This window comes from Canis aureus, chromosome 21 (assembly GCF_053574225.1).
Source record: "Canis aureus isolate CA01 chromosome 21, VMU_Caureus_v.1.0, whole genome shotgun sequence".
Lineage (NCBI taxonomy): Eukaryota > Metazoa > Chordata > Mammalia > Carnivora > Canidae > Canis > Canis aureus.
In genome coordinates, this window is record NC_135631.1 from 51,933,639 (window position 1) to 51,947,995 (window position 14,357).

A 14,357-nucleotide genomic window follows, 5' to 3' on the forward strand; every position below is an offset into this window, starting at 1 on the left:
AAGGGAGATAAGCCTAGACTTTTGAAATTCAAATGCAAAGATTCTATTTTTGTTTGGGTGTTGAAAATGGGAAAAGCAGCCTTGCCAGGTCAGTGAGTTCCAGTTGTGTTGATTGTGATTTCCCTTTTTTGAAGATGAACAAAGAGGGTTAGTTATCAAAGCCCAGTGTCATCGTGCTTACAAACTACATAATAAACTACCTAAGTTTAGATTCAACACCAGCAAGTTACTCTTTGACACCGTGACTTCTGTTTACTTTGTGTATTGGAGATAAAGTCCTGACTAGTCTGATATTGTTCTAGCTTTTGCCCTGCTCACAAAAATTAAATGAACTATTTATGTGGATATATGTATGTGAACCGAAAGTGACAGCTGAGGAGTTTGTACTTTTTTGTTGATTTTCAAACTTCAATGTGTTGTATGAATAGCATGCAATATTTAAATGATCAAATAACTATAAACAATTATGTATTTCATGTATAAAAAGTCATAAAATACAACAAAGGCTTGGGTGAAAAATGATATATGTTTTCTAATAATAACATCAATATCCTAATATACAAAAGGCACAGTTTTGATTTTGCTGCATTTTTTTTTGTTGTTGTTGTTGTTCTTTCTTAGATTGCTTCTCTGTGTCAGGCTTTTTTCTGCACGTACTTAAGTACTGCGTATTTGTTTGTATATCTACAGAAAGAAATAAACACACTTTTTAAATTCAAGGTTATTGTAAAGTTACTGAGCTGTAGCTCCTTTATGAACTAGTTGTTCTTATAGTTTCAGTCATTTTTTTTCCTTTATTATTATTCCCTAAGGTGCAAAGCAATGATAATATTGTAAATATTTTAGTGATAGGATTTTTGGAAGATCATTTCCATGGTTAATAACTGAGTAATAATTGTTCACTCAAGGTCATCATTGAAAAACAGTTCTCCAGCCTAAATGAAGAGAATGGAATGTTTTAGGCAATTGGGTCCATCTCACTAAGATGTCAGGGTGGGGGGAGGGGAGTTCACTGGGGCCTTATTAGGCACTTGAGCATTTATTGATCACTGCTGTCTGCTCAACAGAGATGCTAATGTGAACCTGGACCACTTTTTCCATGTGTAGAAGCTAATAACATAAATAAATCATGAAGTAGAAGGAAATCACATTTTACCTATTCTATTATGAATAGATCTCCAATGACCCTTGATAGAACGGTTCAGCCTTAACACATTGGTAAGAAATATACTTACAATGCAGAAGTACAAAGTGATGCCTTATGATTACCTATAAAATTGTGATGCTTTGTAATGAAAAAAAGTTTGTAGCGTTGTATGCACAATTTTAGATTAGTCATGTAAAGATATGGAGAAACATATTAAAAATATAAATCAAATTATATCAGCTGTGCCTTTTGTTGGTATGAATATGTAATATTTTGTTTCTCTCTGTATCTACATTTTCCAAAATTTCACTTAAATAAAAATATGTGTGAGATTATTTAAATGAAAGAAAATAGCAGGTGAATTGAAAAGCCTGGAGTATTTTAACATTGATAGTGCTCATAAAACTAGTAACACTCACCTTATAAGACTCAATCTTGACTCTAGGATAGCTGAATATTTGCCTTGCCCCTTGATGAATTTATGTTTTTTTCAAGTATTTGATGAGCCATTAGGAGAGAGTTGCTGGAGTTATGTCATTAGATGGCATGCCCCTGATTTCACATACTAAACTTCAACTCTCAACCCACAAGTCTCCACAACCAGTCACACCATCTCATTAAATGGTACCAATCTGTATAGACATATTTGATGCCTCTCTCTCAGATTCCTTTTTTCAATAAATCTTCTCTTGAATCAATTCTAACTATAAAATATGACAAGTGTTATGTTTTCTCCCCATATATGTTGCCACTTTATTAGTACACATGCAGTTTTTGAGGCTGCTGATCTTCTGATTCCTACTCCTTCGCTCTTCTCCATGCAGTCACAAGAATGGTCTCTAAAAGTGAATGTGTCATGTCATATCCATTCAAGATATTTCAAAAACTGTTTTTCTCTACACCAGAATGAAATTGTAACATTTTAAGAAAAACTTAGAATCCCTGCATATGGGCAACTTCTACCTTTCCAATCCCGTTGGATATTGGTATCTTCCTAGCTCATGACCTTCCACCCATGTGGGAGTTTAAGGAAAAATAGTACAAGATACATCAAGTAGAAGAGCATCTATCATAGAGAAGACAAACTGAAGCTGGCTGAACAGAGGTACATTCAGAGATGCATTTTCTTTACCAGCAGCGAATGATTCTTGCAGGCAGGTTCCCCTCCACAACACACAAAAAGAGGTCATCTATTTGCATATGGTTGACAGCAAACAGGCTATCCTAACTTACCTTAGTTTGGTTGTTGAGCTAACAAAGACCGAGGTTTGTCAGCTTCTGCTGTAACTATAGAGAGATAGGACCTGTCCTGGGAGTAAGGTGCTATCTCCAAATTGCTGGCACTTGGAGTCAAGCCAACTAGCAATGGCAGCTACACCCCTGTCTCTCCTCCCCGGTCAGATATACAGATATAGTGACATATACTCATGTCATACTGTATAACAAAACCAAACCTCAGATTTTGCTTTCCTGTGTAGGAAAAACCCGAGTTCTTCCATACTGTGTGTTCCTTCCCCATGAGTAGTCTCCTTTACTGCTCACAAAGAACTCTTCTAGTCATGAAATGCATGGAGTTTTTTTCCCCCACAACATGCAATTCTCTGCAATATCAAGTGGGATCCTACAATTTAATTTTCACACTATCTATCCAGAGATGTGATTATATTTCACATATTAAGGGCTCAGTCTCATGAAACTACAACACCATACACACATTTCAGACACAAGGAACCAACCCAGATTGCACCTGCGCTTCCTACCAATCAGCTATACCTCAGAGGTTCCAAACATCCCCTCCCTGAGTTTGATTAATTTGCTAGAGTGGCTCACAGAACTCTGGGAAACATTTACTCATATTTACCAGTTTATTAAAGGATATAATAAAGAATACAGATGAATGGCCAGATGAGATACATAGGGAGAAATCTGGGAGGGGCCTGTGTACAGGAGTTTCTATTCCCTGTGGATTTGGAGAAAGAGAAGAAGAAAAAAGAGGAAGAAGTCGGAGGAAGAGGAGTGGGAAGGAGGAGGGGGAGAGAGGAGGAAGTAAACCTGGAGAAAATAACAAGTAAGTTTGGAGAATTAACACCACAGATGAAACTGCTTCTGTAGGGTCCTTAAATCTATGAATTTATTAGCAGTGTATTAGACTTTTTTATGTGGGATATCTGGAGAGAATGAGACAATTTTATTACCATCATTTTTGTTAATAGCAATTATGTTTTTTAAAAAGATTTTATTTATTTGAGAGACAGCAAGCATGAATGGAGAAGGAAGGGGAGAGGAGAGGAAGAAGCACGCTCCCTATGGACTAGAGAGCCCTACAAGGGGCCCAATCCCAGGACCCTGGGATCATGATGTGAGCCAAAGACAGATGCCCAACTGACTGAACCACCCAAGTGCCCCAAAAATTATATTTTAAGGTAACTGTCAACACAATTCTTAGGAATCTAGGGTGTATGTGTGGATAAAATAGAAGGATATTATATTTATAAAATAATTACTTAATAAAAGCAGATTTTCTGAACAGAATTAAGCTATAAACTGCAATTTTTGAAATTTCTATAGACGACAGGCATGGTCTTCTGAGTGTGAATACGTCCATTAGCTTTTATTTGTAGCACAATAGTACAGATATGAATGGAACTTATGAATAAATAGACTTGATTGACAATATTTTGGGTGTACATATTCCCAGTTGTATTAACCCATGTCCTCCAGTGTTTAACCAAGTAGCCACGAAAAAGATTACATAAATTTAGAGCACTCTAATTTTTCTAGAGCCTTAGATTCTTTTCTTTATGAATTTACATTTTTTATATTCCTAGTCTTATCTTTCAATCTTTAACAACAAATTAGCAAAGCATTTTTTCTACTTATCCTTATTTTATTTCCATTTGTCCAAAATGCATTCATAGATTTTAAGTACTATAGTAAGTTCCGTGTCCCTTTGTAGGGTTTTAAACTGGATTATGTGATGACGACCATCTGCTCAGGATCTCACTTCCTTTTTCCATTGAAGCAGCTTGAAATTAAAGTTGACAAGAATGGTTTTCTATAGGCACTTATCCAGAAAGCAAAGTGGTATATACATCCATGCTGGTCAAAAATATCTCAATACATATGTAAATTTCATATTTAATTATAATATTATACAGTGTGTTCTATAAAAATAAAGTGATTTAGGAAAAAAAACATAGAACTAATCAAAGGAACAGTACGGGTACTTCAGGAAACCTCAACTCCATATTAAACAAGTAATGTGGATATTTAGATTTTTTGAACCAATATAGAAGCTGATGGGATTATAATGATCGACACTCAAAATAACTCAGATAATTAATTACTTTTCTTAATAACAGAATTTAAATAAATGACTTCCTCCAACAGTTCTAAAGGTTGTATGAAAAGAGCAATACTATATTTAGATTTAGACTAACTGGGTTTCAAAGTCTATCCTGTGGCCTCTTAGTCTGGTATATTTGAGCAAATATATCTTTCTCCTTGTATCTATCTGGTCCTCTGTCAATGTGGATTATTTATAAAATTCAATAATACAGTATATTAAAATCTGTTTAGCATATTTAGTAGCAAATAATGCATTAAGTGAAGTGTTAAGAATATTTTCAGGGCATAAAAAAAAAATGCAGAGCTGCATTGTTGAAACAAGGCTGAGGACATAGAACCTTACCTCTTGGACCTTTCTTACACCCTCCATAGTGGGCTCAGGGGCATCTTTGAGGGAACTTAATACTGGTACAACTGGTAAGAAAGTCACTGCAATGTGATAGGGAAAAAGATCTTGACAAATATGAATCATTATACAATTGTCATATGTTGTTAAAATAGGGTGGCATGACTAATTAATTTGAGTTTGCAAAGTGCAGTTTCAGAATAAGAGCACATTCTCTTGATAGTAATTAGTAAATGGATACTGGGTCATACCACCCAATGCCATTTGAAAGACCCAAGTTCTTTGTCCTGTTCTTCCCAGGAGGGCTGACTCCAAGCTTGCAGTTGCTCTCTGGGAATTGGCCAGAGAGGTTGACTTGCTCCAGGGTCAATTCCTCTTAAGTGAATAGTCAATATGAAGTACAAGTTCTGGTCCTTTCACCTCAATTCAGAACATAGTCAAACTTTGATGCCACTCTGGAATTCCCCATAATAGCAGGTCTTGGGATGCCTGGGTGGCTCAATGGTTGAGAATCTGCCTTTGGTTCAGGGCCTGATCCCAGAGTATGGGGATTGAGTCCAACACTGGGCTCCCTGCATAGAGCCTGCTTCTCCCTCTGCCTGTGTCTCTGCCTTTCTCTCTCCATGTCTCTCATGAATAAATAAATAAAATAATAATAATAAATAAATAATAAATAAAATCTTAAACAAAATAGCAGTTCTTGTCCATCTTTGAACTCCATGACAGTTCTATGTATCTTTATATGCAATCCTGCTTCCCCCATTCTGTACAGGTGTTGCTTCCCCAGTAAATCCCTTAAAAATCATTCTCAGTCAAAATCTACTTCCAGGCAGTTGTTCTAAAACTTTCTTTTTTTTTCCTTGCAAGTAGCCATAGGAAAAAACTCCAAAATAGGATTTCAATGTTGAATCACCTACTGACTAATTGGCTCCCACTGCTGGTGGTAGATAAAATACAAATAGCCCTTGGGATGATGCCATAGAGCAATTGATAAAATTTTTACTAATGAAAAATGCGGTAGGATGTCTATAGCTGGTAATATGTCAGGTTTGAAATATGAGGAAGTAATTCTTATAAATATTATGGAATTAAATATTTGTTCTTGGGTGCCCTTGATATTTTGGTAAAAAATAATAAAAATAATTACCAATTTATGGCTTAAAAAGGAATAATTATTTTCCATAGCATGAGTGAAGAATACAGAGTATCAGGACCAGGACTTAATTATGGGGTAGGTGAGTTCCAAAAGAGTTATGAATCCCAGTAAGTCCCTAATTCCAGTTCAAGGATCTAATTTTTTGGAAGAATTGGGACCTGAAGACTACAACCATAATATCTAGATTGAAGCACTTGAGAACCTTGAGATTCCAGATGTGCTCTCAATCATTAGACCATTGAAATAGCTCACTCTTTTCTGTTTAAAGGGAATGCTTGATGTTTCCTTGTAGACAATGAAAAGAACTCTGCCTTTCAAGACATCAAGCTCCCCAGACAGGAGCAAAGGCTACTGGGCTTCTGCCCAAAAGACCAATAACTAATTCAGCCAGAGATGTGCTGTATCTACTGGGAATAAAAAAGGACCACACACAACTGGAGACACAAGACCTAGCTAGCTAACATGCACTGACAGTCATCAGCTAAGCATGCAACTGGATTATGCAATGAGAATGGGAATACTAATCTAGATAAGAAAGATTTTACCAAAGTAGAAGGAGGACAAAGATGAGTATATCTTTAAAAAGAACCTTAGAAGATATGGCTATAAAACCTGTTACAGAATATTCTTGGAGTCTTGTAGAAAATTATTAAATGAAATGAGAATATAAGTGCTTCCAGGAAGGATATAGAGCAGAGGAAAATAATCAAAACACTTAGGGAAGTTGCCATGCCAGCAGAGTTTTATTACATATGACTGACAAGCCCACCAGTTGGCTACCCTTCCATGGCAGACCGCAGAGCATGCACTGTTTACTAAAAAATGAAGACCACTCTCGTGGCGTAATAGCATAATCATTGAGAGGTTTCATGGTTGCTGACCTCTTCAGGTTGGGATGACCGAGGAAGATGAGCAGTCTGTAGCATGAGGTATGAGGGAATGCCGTAATGATATGTGTGCAGAGCTTAACTGTAGGAAGCAAATGGACACAATTATCCTAATGAGCATCAAATTCTGAGTGACAGCCAGAGGTTTCTGACTTGGAGAAACGTACAGAGATGGTTAATTAAACATGGTGTACATAAGGCCAAGAGAGATGGGCAGCCAAGAATAGTAATACTTTGTGTATACAATGAAGATGAAATCAAAGAGAAGCACTTTTTAGTTTTGGCATATAAAGAGTTTGAAAGTTGTTATCCATCCTTACAAGAAAAAAAAAAAAACTGAAAAAAACTGAAAATCAACAATTTAGCTCCATCGGAGAATGAAATCACTGGGCAAATCACCAGCCCCAAAACTCAAGATATAGGCAAATATGGAGACTCACAGTTGAGATAAGCTAACCAAGAGCAGAAGTGGCTGCAGCCAACAACTGGGAAGAACTCTGAAATGATAATTTTGATGAATTGCTGAAGGATGAGTATGGCTTACCTTGAAAACTCCTGAGGATATAGTGTTGAAGAGGTGCCCACATACATAGGTTTTGTCTCCAGGATATCCATATGGATTTCATGGTAAAGATCAGAGGAAAAATCTGCTCCTTTTCTGGGCAGAGGGAGGGAAAAAGTAACCATTTGGAATGTTGTAGAGCTTTCTCTGTAACAAAGTTCCATCCTCTCCACAAACTACTCTGAGTCTTACTGGGAGTACTTAAGAAAAATCCAAAGACAGAAATGGAAAAAAATATGAAAACAAGGAAACTAGGGGAAACTGAAGACTCTGACACCAAGAGCTAAAACAAATACTAAACATAGGACAATTCTTAGCCAGATTAGCATAAAACCTGACACTGAAAGCCTAAATACCATTGATCCTATTTCTTGATACCTCATATCTAGTTTTTAGCAAAAATTATAAGGGATGCCAGAGACAAGAGAAAAAGTCTGAAAAAACAAACAAACATCATAACCAGATGCAATATAATATATATTTTGAATTATTAAGATATGAAATTTAACATAATTAAATTAATATGTTAATGACTCTAATAGAAAAAAATAGACAACATGCAAGAACAAATGGATAATATAAGCAGTGATTAAGGTACATGGAGCACATTAAGCACGATAAAAAAAAATCCACCTAGTTATATTTTTCTTTCAAACTGCAGAAAGCCAAAGACGATGAATGAGAAAGTCTTGAAGGAAGCCAGAAAACAAAACAAAACTCTTACCTATGAAGTAATAAGGATAAGAATAATTACTTTGGATTCTACACTGGTCTTTAAGAACCATGGAAAATGGATGAAAGTGGAAAGTATTTAAAGTGTTGAAAGAAAGCAAAGAGAAAAAAAAAGGAAAACAGATATGTGTACAGTGAAATTATCTTTCAAAGGTAGACATAAACATTCCTCAAACAAGCAAAAACTGAGGAAATTTGTTGTCAGTAGACCCCCATTTCAAGAAATGTTAAAATAAGCTCTTCACAGAGAAGGACGATGATAATAGGACATAAATTGGACCCACATTAAAAAAAAAAAAAGAAGACCATCAGAGTATTATAAATAAACATAAAATAAAATATCATAGTTCATGAAATAGATGAAAATAAATAATTATAGCAATGTATTGGGTGATTACATACAGCTAAGTGAAATGAATGACAGCAATATCATAAGGAATAGGAGGAAGGATTGGGGATATTCTGTGACATGGTATTTTTTTTTTTTAAGATTTTATTTATTCATTCATGAGAGACAGAGAGAGAGGGGCAGAGACACAGGCAGAGGAAGAAGCAGGCTCCATGCAGGAGCCCAATGCAGAACTCAAACCCGGGTCTCCAGTAGCACACCCTGGGCCAAAGGCAGGCACTAAACCACTGAGCCATCCATGACATGGTATTTGTAATAAACAAGAAGTGGTATGATTTTTTTGAAAGTGGATTTATATTAGTTGTAAATGTGTCTTGACAAGTCTTAGCAACCACTGTTTCTGTTAAGAAAAACAGTGTATAGGGAGAGAAAACTGGATCTTATAAAATGCTCAATTAAAACCAGATAAAAAAAATATATAAAATAAAATAAAACCAGATAAAGCATATATACATAAAATGAATATTATTCAACCTGAAAAAGGAAAGAAATTTTACACATACTATGATATGGATTGATCTTGGAGACATTATGCTAAATGAAAGGAGCCAGTCACAAACAGACAAGTGCTGCATGATTCCACTTATATGACATATGTGGAGTTATCAAATCTATAGTCAGAAAGTAGAATGCTGCGGGCCAGGAGCTAACGGGGAATGGGGAGCGTGGAGTTGTCATTTAATAGGTTCAAAGTTTCATCACTGCAAGATGAAAGAGTTTTAAAGATGGATAGTGCTGATGGCTACACAACAGTGTGAATGTGCTTAATACCCCTGAACTGTACCCTCAGGAATGGTCAAGATGGGGGGTGCCTGGGTGGCTCAGTTAGGTGAGCAGCCGACTCATGCTTCATCTCAGGGTTGTGAGATTGAGCCCTGAGTTGGGCTCCATGCTCAGTGCAGAGTCTGCTTGAGATTCTACGCCTCTGTCCCTCCTCCCTGCTTGCACATTCTCTCTCTCTCTCTCTCTTAAATAAATACATACATACATACTTAATAAATAAAATCTTTTAAAAAATAGAAAAAAATTTAAAAGGAATGGTCAAGACGGCAAATTATATGTTAACATATAACACAATTAAAAATAAGCAAGTAAGGAGAGTAAGAGAGAAATTCTTAAAAAGAACCAAAAACAGCTTCAGCAAACAGATAACAGATATAAACTTGGTAAATATCAATCCAACTTAGTAATAATTTGAATGTGAATGTTGAAATACACCAATTAAAAGATTTACAGTATATAAAACTACAAGACAACTTTACACTGCCTCCAAGAAATCCACATTGAATGTAAATACCTAGATATGAAAAGTAAAGGGATATAGACCTTATTAATTTTAACAAAAATAAAGCTGGAGTTATCGATGTTATCAAATTTGTGGGCATGGAGTTGTACATAACAGTCTTTTATTATCTTTTTGCTACCCATGGTCTGAGTAGTAATGACTTCACATACTAATAGTTCATTCTTTCTAGTTTTGACAAGGGAGTGCTCTGCTTCTATGGATCTATAGCAGATCCTGCCATAATGCACTATATGTTTCTGTAAAATTTACCATGTTATGAAAAATTGTGCGATCCAATCTACATTGTTAATGAAATGAATGGTGTTAGTTTCTCTCAACTCAAAAAAAAAAAAAAAAAGACAGAGATGAATCATGGACACATTAAAACAATATGTAATTAGTACAATTTAAAGAGATGTTTATGCATGTTAAATACACAGTTTTGTGCATGTTAAGTGTTTAATACATAAATACTATAACAAAATATACTCTTTTCCTTGAAAAAATAGCTAAGGTTTGCTGGTGAAAATGGGCATCAAAACTATTGCAGGTTGTGAGTTATTATTATTGGAATAGAATTAGAATAGATAAAATAAATAGGATACAATAATTAGAATAATAATTTCTAATTAAACCAAAATGTTTAGTTATTGTGGCTGATGGAGGGTTATTTGACATCAGATGGAAAGTTTTAAAACCAAACAAGGAAGAGTGTAGGTCATGACACACATAGAGAACTTAGCAATCCTGACCTTTCGCACCCATCTTAATTTTCCTTCATTGTTTCTCCTTATTTTGGATTTAGTGGTTTTATTTTTTTTCTAAAATATTTGTTTTTAGGTAAAATCTGAGTTGACTTGAGCTGTCTTCCTTTGAATTACATATCCAATGCTATTCTTTTTCCCAAATGCTACTTTAACAGCATTCCACATGTTATGGTAATTTTTTTATGGTAATTTTTAAAACATTTTGGTTTAATTAGAAATTATTATTATGTCAATTACATAAAATATTTCTTGTGTCTCTGTAACCTATTGATTATTGAGAAATTGTTGTTGAAATCGCAGTTACACTTGCAGATTTTTCTAGTTATTTTTAATTTTTTTTTTATTTATTTATGATAGTCACAGATAGAGAGAGAGAGAGAGAGGCAGAGACACAGGCAGAGGGAGAAGCAGGCTCCAAGCACCGGGAACCCGATGTGGGATTCGATCCCGGGTCTCCAGGATCGCACCCTGGGCCAAAGGCAAGCGCCAAACCGCTGCACCACCCAGGGATCCCCAGATTTTTCTAGTTATTTTTTCAGTTTTTGTCTCATAAATATTGACATTTTGGTGCAAGGTATCCAAACTACATCTTCTTGATGAATTGATTTATTACCTTCATGGAATGTCCTTCTTTATTCTTGATAATTTTCTGTGCTCCTGAATGTACTTTGTTCAATATTATCATAGCCACCCTGATTTATTTTTTATTGTGTGAAAATATACATATGCTATAATTTACCATTTTAACCATTCTTAAGTGTATGGTTAAGTGGCATTAATCACATCCACATTGTTGTGCAACCATCACCTCCATTCATCTTCAGAAATTTATTAATCTTTCCCTACTAGAACTCTGGCCCCTTTAGCAATAATTTCCCATTCCTCCTCCTCCAGCCCCTGGCAAACACAGTTCTACTTTCTCTCTCTAGGTTTGGGACTACTCTAGGAAAATCATAGGTAGAATGATACAGTGTTTGTTTTTTTGTTATTGGCTTATTTCACTTAACAGAATGTCCTCAAGTTTCATCTCTTTTGTAGCATGTGTCAAAATTACCCTTCTTCTATAAGGTTGAATAACTTTCTATTTTTTTTATAACTTTCTATTTTATGTGTGTTACACATTTTGTTTATCCATTATTCTGTGGATGACACATGTATTCCTTCTACAATTTTGGTTATTTTGAATAATATTGTTAAGAACATGAATGTACAAATATCTGTTAAAGTCCCTGCTTTTAATTCTTTGGACATCTACCCAGAAGTGGAGAATTGCTGGATCATATGGTAATTCTATGCTTATTTATTTGAGAAATAAACTGTATCCCATAGTGGCTGCAGTATTTTACATTCCTAACCAGCAATGTACAAGGTTCCTGTTTTTCCACAACCTTGTTAATATTATCATCTGTTTTTGTTTGTTTTATTTTTCGGTGATGGTCACCCTAATATATATGTCCCACTACCTTTTAATTAGTGTTACCAATGAATATTTTCTAAGCTGCTACTTTTTGTATTTATTATCAAATTATAGTTGACATACAAGGTGACATTAGTTTCAGGTGTACAACAGAGTAATAGCTCTTACTTTTAACCTGTTTATGTCTTTAAATTTAACATGTGTCTCTTATAAGCAGAGTATATTTGAACATTGCTATTTATTCCATCTATCTTCTAATTGGAGAAATATTATTCTTTGTATTTAAGGTGAGTAATTAAATGATTAAGTGTGTCTATTATTGTTTTACTAGTTTTCTTTTTCCTATCTGTTCTTTGTCCCCAGTTCTTTCTTTTTTTAATTAATGAGCCTATTTGATTTTTTCATTTTATTTCTCTTATTGGATAATTACCTTTAGCTCTTTTTTTTTAAGATTTTATTTATTTATTCATGAGACACATAGAGAGAGAGGCAGAGGCACAAGCAAAGGCAGATGCAGGCTCCCTTCGGGGAACCTGATGTGGGACTGGATCCCCCAGGATCACGCCTTGAGTCAAAGGCAGACGCTCAACCACTGAGCCACCCACGCATCTGTCTTTAGCTCTTTTAATAAAAGGTTTATCCTGTCCACCTCTATGTGTGTTTCACATATAGTATAAAAACCTTTAAAACTGTACTTCCATCTCTCTCCTTTCACACTTTGTGCTGCTATTTCCATGTGATTTACTTATTTATATGTTACAAACCTCCTACACATTGTTATGTTTTTAATTAGTCAATTATATTTTAAAATATTTAAATTCCAGAGGAAATATTTTTTATATATATATCTATTCCTTAATATAGTTCTTGATTTTCACGTGGTATAATTTTCTTTTCCCTGAAATAATTTTTTAGAACATTCCTTATGGAGCATTTGTACTGGTAATATATATTCTCTTGGGCTAGTAAGTCTGAAAAATTATTTTATCATCATTTTTGAGAGATATTATCTTTGTATATCAAGTACTAGATTTACAGTTTGTTTTTGTTTTTTTCTCAATATTTTTAGGATTCTACTCACTTTCTCACTAACATTGCCTCCAGTAAGACATTTCTTTTCTCATCCACATCTTTGTTCCTCTCTGTGTGATGGCCCCTCCACAATTTTGAGATTATTATCTTATTATTTTGAGCATATGTGCCTTTAGTGCAGTTCTATTCATATTTCTTGTGCTTGGGCTCTGTGGAACTTCTTGAATCTGAGGTTAATTTTTTTTAACAAATTTGGAAGGTTTGCCCAAACATTTCTTTATATTTTCTGTCCCAACTCCCATTCTTGAGATTCAAATTATTCATTTATAAGGCCCTTTAATCATTTTTACAGCTCATGGAAAATCTTTTCACTTGTTTGAATTTGATTTCCTCTCTCTGCTTTATGTTGGATAGTTTCTGTTGATATATCTTTAAGTTTATGATTATTCTCTTCTACAGCTGCCATTAATCTGACATTAATCTTGTGCACTATAATTTTCACCTCTCAGACATTGTAGTTTTCTTGTCTAGAAGTACTATCAGGCTCATCTTTAAAATATTTTTTCTGTTTCTTTGTAATATTTGAACACAAGCAATAGATTTATAACAACCATTTTAATGTTTCTTTCTGCTAAATCTCACATTTGTGTCAGTTTTGGATCAGCTCAGATTGATTGGCTTTCCTCTCTTAATGTGTGATATGGTTTTCCTTCTATGCATGTCTGGTAATGTTTGATTTGATGGCAGGCATTGTGCATTTTACTTTTTTGATGCTGTACAATTTGTCTTCTTGTAATATTCTTGCGTTTTTTTCATACAGCACAGTTAAATTTGTTGGAAGCAGTTTGATCCCTTAGGGTTGGCTTTTGATATTTGACAGGTGGGTTTGTTTAGGCATTTATTTTAGGGCCAATGATTACCCACTACTGAGCGAAGAAACTTCTGAGTGCCTGAATGCCCAAGGAACCATCAAGCCTGATGAGGTTGAAACAAATAGGTGGTCATATTTATAATGTGCTATTTTATAATGGAGAAGAAAATTTTTGCTTTTCTGGTAGAGCTGGGTGTGCCCTCCAAGGAAAGTTAAAAAGCTGCTTCCAAAGTGACCACACGTAGAAATGCTCATTATGTTTTCAAAACTTTGAACTTCAGGCTTGAAAGAACAAGGAACTTCATTTGTCAGCAATTTGAGTTTGGATCACTAAAAAGCTGTCTGACCCACTGTTCTGACATTAATTCATAATGAATAATTTATCTGTCAAAGAGCCA

General features: G+C 34.8%; 1 long non-coding RNA gene across 1 annotated transcript in view; it reads left to right on the plus strand.

Moving 5' to 3' along the window:
• LOC144293081 (uncharacterized) overlaps window positions 1-14,357 on the plus strand; it is a 71,459-nt gene that overhangs the window by 26,737 nt on the left and 30,365 nt on the right. The window lies entirely within an intron of this gene.